General features: G+C 36.8%; 1 non-coding gene across 1 annotated transcript; it reads right to left on the reverse strand.

Moving 5' to 3' along the window:
* Positions 1-241: 241 nt before the first annotated feature.
* On the reverse strand, positions 242-348 carry LOC141676066 (small nucleolar RNA R71). Its single transcript, XR_012556676.1, has one exon. It is a non-coding gene; the product is annotated as a small nucleolar RNA R71 (small nucleolar RNA).
* Positions 349-12036: the final 11688 nt, after the last annotated feature.

The raw sequence follows: 12036 nt of genomic DNA on the forward strand, positions 1-12036 counted from the left end.
TTCAGTTTGGGTGTTATCCTACAGAATACCCCAACATGCACATCAGGGATTTCATCGAGATCTGCGACACTTTCAAGTTCAATGGGGTGACTGAAGATGCTATCAAGTTGCGACTCTTCCCATTCTCCCTGAGGGATAAATCAAAGTGCTTGTTACATTCTCTATCACCGGGGTCTATCACCACATGGAAGATCTTGCTCAAAAGTTCCTCACTAAATTCTTTCTTATGGAGAAGACTACTGCAATCAGGAATGCTCTTACTCAGTTTGCTCAGCAAACTAGAGAATCTCTGTGTGAGGCTTGGGATCGATATAAGGAGATGCTAAGGAAGTGCCCACACCATGGCATGCCTAATTGGATGATTATAAACTGTTTCTACAATGGTTTAGGCGCTCAGTCTAGACCTATGCTCGATGCAGCACATGAGGAGCCCTGTGGGCTAAGAGCTACAATGAAGCTTATGAATTGATCGAACTGATGGCTGCTAATGAATACCAGAATCCTTCTCAGAGGCTAACTCAAGGAAAGGTAGCAGGAATTCTGGAGTTAGATGCAACAACTGCTATAGATGCCCAACTTAAAGCATTGACGATGAAAGTGGACTCTTTGGCGAATTATGGAGTTAATGAAATCTCTAATATTTATGAGCTTTGTACGGGGGCGCATGAAACTGATCAGTGCACTATTTCTAGCGAATCAACTCAATTTGTGAGCAACTTTCATAGATCACAGCAACAAGCTCCAACCACTTATCATCCAAATAACCGCAATCATCCTAACTTCAGCTGGAGTAATAATAAGAATACGGTGCAACAATCTTATCAGCCATATACAGCAAGGCAATATAACCCTCCTGGTTTTCAGCAACCGCAATATGCCCCTAAGCAACAACTTTAACTTCAGCAGCTACCGCAAGCTAATGAAAAATATGAATTGGAGGAGTTAAGGCTCATATGCAAGAGCCAATCTGTGTCGATCAAGACCTTGGAGAATCAGATTGGGCAAGTTGCTAATACATTACTGAATCGTCAACCTGGCATGCTTCCGAGCGATACTGAAGTTCCAGGAAAGAAGGAAGCCAAAGAGTATATGAAGGCAATTACATTAAGGTCTGGAAAGGTGGCGAATCCTGAAAAAGAAAAGACTCCAGAATCTGAAGTTGAGGCTGAAGAAGAAGAAGTGCAGAAGGAAGCAGAAGTGGAACCAAGGAAGACTACTGTTGAGCACACTCCCCCTGAGGGTAATACAGGGGAGAAATAGATCTATCCTCCATCTCCTTTTCCTAAGAGGCTGCAGAAGAAAAAGCCGGATAAGCAGTTTGAGAAGTTTATGGAGGTGTTCAAGAAACTTCACATCAACATACCTTTCACTGAAGCTCTTGAACAAATGCCTAGTTACGTGAAGTTTATAAAAGGTATTCTCTCTAGGAAGGTGAAGCTTGATGACTTAGAGACCGTTGCTCGCATGGAGGAATGTAGTGCTATGCTTCAACAGAAGTTGCCTCCGAAGCTTAAAGATCCTGGAAGCTTCACTATTCCATACACCATTGGAAATGTGTCATTTGATAAGTGTCTATGTGACTTGGGAGCTAGCATCAATCTGATGCCTTTGTCAATCTTCAAGAAGTTGAACTTGCCTGAACCAAAGCCTACTTATATGACTTTGCAGTTGGCCGACCGTTCTATTACATATACGCGAGGTATTGTGGAGGATGTCTCGGTCAAGATGGATAAACTTATCTTCCCTGTTGATTTTGTAATTCTTGATTTTGAGGAGGATAAGAAGGTTCCCATAATCTTGGGAAGACCTTTCTTGGCTACTGGCCGAACTTTGATAGATGTGTAGAAGGGTGAGCTCACCATGTGAGTGATGGATCATGATGTAACTTTTAATGTGTTCAATTCCATGAAGTTCCCTACGGAAAATGAGGAGTGCTTAAAAGTGGAGTTGGTTGATACTGTGGTTACTTCAGAACTTGATCAATTGCTAAGATCTGATGCCTTAGAGAATGCCTTGTTAGGGAATTCCGATAGTGAAGATGATGAAGGGGATGAATAGTTGCAATTTTCGAATGCTTCTCCCTGGAAGAGAAAGATTGATATCCTTTTGAATCTCTGGGTATGGAGGAGTTGAACAAAGATCCTAAGCACCTCAAGCCATCTATTGAGGAAGCTCCTACTCTTGAGCTTAAGCCTTTACCTGAACATTTGAGGTATGCGTTTTTAGGTTATGCATCTACTTTTCCTGTTATTATTGCATCTGACCTTTCAGGTAGTGACGAGGAGAAGCTTCTGAGAATTCTTAGAGAATTCAAATCGGCAATTGGCTGGACTATAGCAGATATCAAGGGAATCAGCCCTTCGTATTGCATGCACAAAATTTTGCTAGAGAAAGGAAGCAAGCTTACTGTTGAGCAACAGAGAAGGCTAAATCCGATCATGAAAGAGGTGGTGAAGAAGGAAATTTTTAAATGGCTGGATGCAGGGATCATCTATCCTATTTTTAACAGTTCATGGGTGAGCCCAGTTCAGTGTGTGCCTAAGAAATGAGGTATCACTGTGGTTGCTAATGAGAAGAATGAGCTCATTCCTACTCGAACAGTCACGGGGTGGAGAGTTTGCACGGATTACAGGAAGCTGAATAAGGCCACAAGAAAAGATCACTTCCCTCTGCCGTTTATTGATCAGATGCTTGACAGATTGGCTGGGCATGAGTTTTACTGTCTTCTGGATGGTTATTCTGGTTATAATCAAATCTGCATTGCTCCTAAAGATCAGGAGAAGACTACTTTTACTTGTCCATTTGGTACTTTCCCCTTTCGGGGAGTTTCTTTTGGACTATGTGGAACACCAGCTACATTTCAGAGATGCATGATGGCTATCTTATCTGATATGATTGGTTAGACTGTGGAGGTGTTATGGATAATTTCTCTATGTTTGGTGATTCATTTGATGAGTGCTTGAAGAATCTAGGCGATGTTCTCAAAAGGTGTGTTGAGACCAATTTGGTTCTCAATTGGGAGAAATGTCACTTTAGGGTGCGACAGGGCATTATTCTTGGGCACAAGGTCTCTCGTAAGGGTCTTGAGGTGGACAAAGCCAAAGTGGGGGTCATCGAAAATCTTCCCCCACCAATTTTTGTTAAGGGGGTTCATAGTTTTCTTGGTCATGCGGGCTTCTACAGACGGTTCATCAAGGACTTTTCAAAAATTTCTAAACCTTTGTGCAATCTTCTGGTGAAGGATGTCCCGTTTAAGTTTGATAACGAGTGTGTGGCTGCTTTTGAGTTCGTAAAGAAGAGTTTAATCATGGCACCTGTCATAACTGTACCCGATTGGAGTGAACCTTTTGAGATGATGTGCGATGCAAGTGACTATGCAGTTGGAGCAGTTCTCGGGTAGAGAAAGAACAACATATTTCATGTAGTCTACTATGCTAGTAAGACTCTTAATGGTGCTCAACTGAACTACACTACTACGGAGAAAGACCTTTTGGCAATTGTCTATGGTTTTGAGAAATTTCGATCTTATCTTCTTGGGACGAAGGTGATAGTTTTCACTCATCATGCTGCCATTCGATATCTCGTCTCAAAGATAGACTTGAAGCCTAGATTGATCAGATGGGTTCTTTTGCTCCAGGAATTTAAATTAGAGATCAAGGCTATAAAAGGGACTGAAAATCAAGTTGCTGATCATTTCTCGCATCAAGTCGCTGAGTGGCATTTATGATACTTTATTACACTCCGTAAAGCTTTGAATTGGTGTATTTGTACTCAAGTTGGTGTTTTTACGTGTTTTTGTAGTGTTTTTGCATTACAGGCATTTTCCAGGTAATCAGGTAAATTAGCATGGTTGTGGTGCTAATTTGGTGTTTGGATGGTGTTGGAATAAAGGCTAATGAAAAGAATGGCTCAAATCAGTAAGGAAAAGAAAAGAATTCAGAATTTTATTCAGGAGGACAACATGCATTTTCCAGGTAATCAGGTAAATTAGCATGGTTGTGGTGCTAATTTGGTGTTTGGATGGTATTGGAATAAAGGCTAATGAAAAGACCGGCTCAAATCAGGAAGGAAAAGAAAAGAATTCAGAATTTTATTCAGGAGGACAACGCGCCCGCGCGCGCTCAAATCAGTAAGGAAAAGAAAAGAATTCAGAATTTTATTCAGGAGGACAACGCGCCCGCGCTAGTCAAGCGCGCGGCCGCGCCCAATGAACAGACTGGTCAAGCGCACGGCCGCGCCAGGTCGGGGTAGCAGATGTATGTTTCTACTAGGATTTTGAGAGTTTGAAGCCCTGATCAATTCTACAGCATATATATAAATAAATAAAGACTTTTTTCATAAGGGGAGACGTACCAAAACCAAGGAGGAGGAGTAAAGAAGACCGGAGAGCACAATTCAACCAAGGGAAAGAAGATCTAGTTTATTCTTATGATTCTTTGTTTTAAGTTGTAACATTGGATGCTAGTTTTCTTATTCTTGAACCTTTACTTGTGTTTTATACTTGGTTTATTTAAGTATAAAGACTACATTTATTATATCATGCTTTCATCGGAACCCATGTTGATGATGAGTCCGATTATGGGCTAATCGTTATCATGGGCTTCTACCTGATTTATTTATGGATTTCTTTAGTTAATTTATTTTGATGCCTTAGTGTGTGGTGATTGAATGATAACCTAGTATTGGTTGTGCTTATTCGTCTTATGAGCGTCGTGAACTTATAAGATAGTGTGTTAATTCTTAATGAAGCGAAAGTGAATTTAAAGATTTAGAACTTGCCTTGCTAGCATAGGTTCATGTGTTTTTATTATGCATGATTTGTAGGTAATTTTAACCATCTTACTTGCCCTATATAATCACGATAGATAACTTGTGCATTAAACCGTTGTGTTGTCAAATTCTATAGACATATAGGGTCTCAATATAATTGGTGTCTATTCAGCTTCTATCTCTTTTGTGTATGTCTGGTAGTATGGTATTTGTACAACAAAAATTGGCGTTTATCAGTTTCGTGTTATCTGATTAGTATCATCACCATTACATGCTAAGGTTAAGAACGAAAAGGCTATTGAATGACGTGCTTAATGAAGTTAGAATCCCATATTTGTGTCATATATTATTCAACTATATTTACTCTCTTTAGTTAATGTTCTCTAGTATAATTCTCATTAGTTAATCGTAGTATAATCAAAACTCAATCTGTTATTCGTCTCAGCATTGAATAATAACCATATCATTGTTGCATAAGTGCATAAATCACAAGGTTAACCTAAACCAGTCTTTGTGGGATCGAACTAGAAATAATTCTATATTACTTGCGAACGCGAATACTTGCATGAATTTTAGCACGTGTTTAGCGAGTAACACCAAGCATTCCTGAAATTGTCTCCAGAATCTTGAATTGAAACATGGATCTCGTTCAGATACAATTGATACAGGAACTGCATGTCGCATCACATTCTCCTTGAGATATAAGTGAACTAACTTGTCGAGCGAAAATCTTTTGTTGATTGGGAGAAAATGTGCTGACTTCGCTAGTCTGTCGATAATAACCATATTGCATCATATTTTCCCTGGTTGTTGGAAGTCCTACCATAAAATCCATCGCTAGATGTTCCTATTTCCATTCCGGAATATTCGGTGGTTGTAATAATCCGCTTGGACATTGATGCTCTACTTTGACTCGTTGGCACGTATAACATTTACTTACCCATTCTGCTATTTCCTTTTTCATATCTGGCCACCAAAAGTTTTCTTTCAGATCTCTATACATCTTTGTGCTCCCTGGATGAATTGAGTACCTTGAGTTATGAGCGTCTCATAAGATTTCTTCTTTTAATTCTGTTACGTTAGGTACCCAGATTCTTGAGGAAAATCATATAATTCCTTCATTGTCCTTTTGGCTTATAATCTCCTCACCTGTTAAGTTGTCATTTTCATGACTCATTGTTTCCTCTTGACACCTTCGAATCTTTTACAACAGCACTGGCTGAAATGTCATTATATAATTCATTTCTGTGGACTCGTCTGGAATACGAACCTCAATTTCTAATTTCTCAAATTCTTTGATCAATTCTTCCGAAGAAGTTAGCACATTCAGTTTTTCTTTTCGACTTAGCGCATCTGCTACAACATTTGCCTTCCCTGGATGATAGTTGATTGACACATCATAATTTTTGATTAACTTCAGCCATCGTTGTTGTCTCATGTTGAGCTCCTTTTGCATAAAGATATATTTCAAACTTTTGTGATTAGTGTAAATTTCACATTTTTCACCATAGAGATAATGTCTTCAAAGTTTCAGTGCGAACATGATTATAGCTAATTCCACGTCATGTGTTGGATATTTTTTCTCGTGGGGCTTCAATTTTCTAGAAGCGTATGTAATTACGTTACCGTGTTGTATCAATACACATCCAATTCAGTGGTAGGAAGCGTCGCTATAAATGACAAAGTCTCCTTGATCATCCGGTAAAACCAATACAGGTGCAGTTACCGGTTGGTTCTTCAATTCCTGTAAAATTTCCTCACATTTCTCATCCCATAGAAACCTTTCATTCTTTCGAGTCAATTTGGTTAATGGCATAGCTATTTTTTAAAATCTTTGACGAATCGTCAATAATAACTAGCCAATCCCATGAAACTTCTGACTTCTGTCGGTGTCTTTGGTCTTTCCCAATTCAAAACTGCTTCAATATTTGTTGGATCAACTTCGATTCCTTCAATACTGATTACATGGCCTAGATATTGTACTTCTCTTAACCAGAACTCACATTTAGAAAATTTCACATAAAGTTGCTCTCTTCTCAAGATTTCCAAAGTAATTCTTAGATGCTCGACATGTTCTTCCTCGATGTTTGAGTAGATCAAGATGTCATCAATAAATACAATCACGAATTTGTCTAAATACTTCTTAAAAACTCTGTTCATCAAATCCATGAATGTTGTTGGCGCATTGGTCAGACCGAATGCCATTAGGAGAAACTCATAGTGTCCATACCTGGTACGAAAAGCAGTTTTTAGAATATTTTCAGCCTTGATATTCAATTGATGGTAATCTTATCTTAAATTAATCTTAGAAAACCATGCTGCTCCTTTCAATTGATCAAACAAATAATCAATCCTTGGTAAGGGATACTTATTCTTGATGATTAACTTGTTCAGCTCGCGATAGTCGAAACATAGTCGCATACTACCATCTTTCTTCTTAAAAAACAGTATCGGTGCACCCCATGGGGATACACTAGGTCTTATAAATCATTTATCCAAAAGATCTTATAATTATGTCTCCAGCTCTTTCATTTCAACTGGTGTCATTCGATACGAAGCTTTCGAAACTGGTTCCGTACCTGGCGCTAAATTAATAGTAAACTCGATCTCTCGATCCGGAGGTAATCCTGGAAGTTCATCTGGAATTACATCGTGAAACTCACACACAACTGGAATGTCTTCGATTCTTGGTCTTTCCTTATCAGTGTCCAACACGTAGGCTAAATAAGCTTTACACCATTGGCGTAGCAATCGTTTAACCTACATCATTGTAAGGAATCTTTTCTTCTGTTTCTCACCTTTAAATATTACCGCTGCATTATCCGCAGTTCGCAAATTCGCTTTCTTGTTCGCACAGTCAACTTGAGCATTATGACCCGCTAACCAATATATCCCTAAGATAACATCGAATTCTCCTAACTTGAAAGGTATCAAGTTAATAGAGAAGTGATGTTCTGCTATTACGATATCGCACTCTGGACACACCCGATCTACGGGAACTTGGTCGTCATTTTCTAACTTTATAATTAACTTCTCGACCAACCATTGAGTTTCACAGCATAGCTTACTGATAAATTCTTCAGAAATAAAAGATCTTGTTGCTCCAAAATCAATCAATACTTTTGCATCTATAAAATTCACAAAAAGTGTACCTGCAACCACACTCGGATTCTGCACAGCTTCCTTCATCGTCATATTGAAAGTTCTTGCCTTAGCCTGATTTGGTTGGGGTGGTGGAGGTAGTGCCATAACTCTTGGAATATTGGCTGCCATAGCTGCTCCTTTACAATCCTTAGCGATATGCCCTTTCCTTCCATATTTGAAACAAGTAATATAAAACTTTCTAGAATAGTGTCCCTTATGATTTCTCGTCCTTGGAAATGATTACCCGTCCTTTGATTTCCTTGGTCTGGCCTTCTGAAATTCATATTTGTCCGGGCTTGGAATCCCGACTTCCTGTTGAAACGATTCTGAGAATTCCCTTGTCCCTTTTCCTTCTGGGACATCTCACTTTCTTCTTCAATAATCATGGCCTTCTGAACTACAGCCGTGTATGTTGTCAATTTGAATACTGCCACTCCACTACAGATCTATGGCTTCAACCTTTTTTGAAATCTTTTAGCTCGCTTTTCCTCAGTATCAACTTGTTCTGGAACAAACCTAGCCAACTCGGTAAACTTGGCTTCATATTCAGTCACTGACATATTTCCCTACTTCAGTTTCAAAAACTTTATTTCCATCTGATTCTTCATATAGCGGGGAAAGTACTTCTCCAAAAATAACTCGGTGAACCTATCCCATGTCACGATATCATCACCCTCTAACGCTTTCTTCCATTCCCACCAATAGTTAGCCTCTCCCTTCAGAAAGTAACTAGTAAAGTCTGTCTTCTGATCTGCTTCAACTATTACTAGCGCAAACGCTTTTTCCATCTCTTTCAACCATGCTCTGGCCTTAGTAGGATCTGCTGAACCCTCAAATTTTGGAGGTTTTACTGACTGAAATTGTTTAAAAGTAACAGTAGGCACAACTGGTGGTTGTACTTGTGGTTTAAGGAAAGGTGGTTGTTACAACATCTGTTGCTGGAATTATTGTTGTTGTTGCATCTGTTGCTGCATCATAACCATTTTTTGTTGCATTAAATGAAACATCCGGTCCATATGGTGGTTATTGTTTTGTTCCTCAGAGTTGTTTATTGGAAGTCTCAGATCTATTCTTTCTTTTAGGTGTCATTGTTCTGATAATAAAACAAACAATTTATTTAATAATCCATTAAACAGTTGAAAATAAATAAAGAAATTTTTTAGCTCATGTTGGAATAGAAAACTTAAAAAAATCAAACTCTTTTTCTTAATATCTCTGTTCCCCACAATACCAGTCTTAAATAATTCGTTTGTCTTTTCAAAAATCAAACGTAATTTAAAAATATAAAAAGACTGTAAAACAGTAAAGTAAATGTAAATGCTATAAAGACTGAAATTTAGATAAATAAATAAAAGAAAAGAGGTAGAAAAGGTTTATTTATAAAATAACACCAGCATCAGGTGTGCATGCTTGCTACAAAAGGTCTGTCACAACTACTGCCGATACAAGCCCAAACGGTGAGATAGGCATACCTAATCTCACTAGAAACAAATAAACAAGATAAAGTCATCAGAATCTCATCCGACATTGTGGTTTAGCTGCTTCTATCTACATATTACACATATCATACAACATCTCTGACTACCTATCCTGTCTCAAAATCCTGGTGGAATACGATCCACCTCCTGTCGTAGCATCTCTAAAACAGATTTAATAAATTGAATAGCCCGATGAAACTCCGCGTAAGTGTGTCTACCCTCATTAACCAACTCTCTCAGCTCGCAGGAAGCTCTATGGTATATCTGCTGAAGTCTCTCTCTTAAAACATAGTCCGGCTGAAGTGTTGCCAACGGACCTGTCTCTCTCTGCTCAAATAACCCAGTATCTCTCGGCACTGAGGTCTCCATTACTGCATATCCTTCTGCATGCTGCTAAACTCATGATACGGTACAGTACATGGATCCCTGGCCTCTCCTTCCGACTCTCGGGATGGTACCCTCTCAATCTCCACAAAACCCTGCTGCAAATCCATATGCTGATCTATCTCTTGATCCCCCATGCCCTCTATTGGTGCCATTTGAAAAACCTCATAAGCGAGGGCATACACAGCTAAAGGAACCGTAGCTAATACATGCTGAAACTCTGACTCAACCTCTTTTGGATACTGGTACTCTAGTGGTAATGGTAACAAAGGCTCAAAGAACTGCATGTAGTCTACCGGCTCAGGCAATCCCAATGGGTCAGATAAATCCACTGGACCGGGTAACTTGACTGGTGGTGGTACTATTTGCTCTAGCGGTATCTGCTCAGGTGGTAACTGTACTGGGGGCTCAACAGATACAGGTGGAAGTATTGGTGCCGATGGTCCCATATCTGCCAACTCTCTACATCTCCTCTCAGATGAAGTATCCATCTAATAATATAACCAAACATAAGAAAGGGTCAACTTCGCATTCCTAGAACTTACAATTTCCTAATCCTAGAATCTAACAAAAATCCTAACAATCCTATTCCTATCTTACGTGATCTTTCTATCCTATCTTAGTCATATTGTTCTTGTTTCAGGGACCAAAACCTACAGATCTGATGTCAAACTGTTACGCCCTCCTAATCCGGGGTCTAGATCTGGGGGTTACTTTCCAATCACTAATATAATAAAAACCTTTACAATAATTAGACAAACATATATATATATACTTTTTTAAATTTAATTTGAAGTAAAAGTTTTAAGTTATGAAACTTATTTATTTAAAATTTTAATAATAAGATTTGATAATACTTATTAATATACATATACGTGTATAAGTTAGTTATACTACAGTTTTACAAAATGATGTAATGATTGAAATTTATATTTTTATTGATATTTATAGGTGTGTTTACGAAATATTATAATATTTGATTAAAAGGTAAATTTTAGTTGAGATCAATAGTATATGAATTGTCATTAGTCTGTTAACCGACCAAATTCAACTAACTATATTAAGATATATGTTAGTTTAATATGTTTAAACTCGAATCAATGTTAAAATTTTATGTGTTGATGGCAAAAAAATTATGTTAGCTTGAGGCCCGTTATATCAACCAAATTCAGCTAATTATACTTAATATTTTGTTTAATTTTATTTTAGCCCGAGATGATTATTATTTTATTTTAGACCAAATGGATAATATGTATTATTTTGTTTTAGTTTGATGACAGTATATTGACCCCACAAATTTCTTTTCAAAATTTTATTTTGTAATATCCGATTCAATAATATAATGTTTATATGGGGATCAATAATATTTAATAATTTATTTTAGTCCAATTCTTCAAATCCAACTAATTATATGTATCTTTTTAACTTTTTGTGTAAAATTGGATCAATAGTATAATTTTGTTTAGCCCGACCGGTAGTTTAATGACATTATATCGACACCACGAATTTTCTTTGAAATTTTTATTTTGTTATGGTACGGTCCAATAATATAATATTTTTAGCGGGATCAATAATATTTATTATTTTATTTTAGCTCAATTATTCAAATCCAGTTAACTATATGTAGTTTTAAATTTTTTTATTTAAAATGGATCAATAGTATAATTATACATATTATTTTGTTTTAACGAAAACCATTAGACATATTATAATTATATTATGAATATTTATCTATTTGTGAAAGTATTTTAATTTAAATATTATTATAATTACGGTGATCAGGGCGACTACAACCAAGCTTTCATTATTTCGTCTTAATATAATAGTATAGATATATATTATTGAAGATAGATAGATTGATAGACATATAGATAATCAGCATATATTAAAAAGAATTGTCCATAATATTTTTATAGAAATATCTATTTTATTTGGAGAAAATAAAAAGACAACATGTTTTACTTAAAAAAAGGTATAGATTAAAAAAAATATCTAAAATATTTGTAGAGAAAGAGTTGTTTTAGTTGGTTAAAATAAAAAAAGCAACATATTTTACTTATAAAGGTAATTGGTTAGATATTAATTAAGTAAGGGCAATTGAGCTAAATTTTTTTTTTTTTTAAGAAAGGGCAATTATGTAATTGAAGGAAGGATCTTAAATTTTGTATGTAATATATTAATATAAATAGATAAATAATTCGAATTAAAAAATTAAATATTTTTTTATTTTATTTAAGTAATTGAATTATAAGATAATGCT

Source organism: Apium graveolens, chromosome 7 (genome assembly GCF_009905375.1).
Source record: "Apium graveolens cultivar Ventura chromosome 7, ASM990537v1, whole genome shotgun sequence".
NCBI classification, from domain to species: domain Eukaryota; kingdom Viridiplantae; phylum Streptophyta; class Magnoliopsida; order Apiales; family Apiaceae; genus Apium; species Apium graveolens.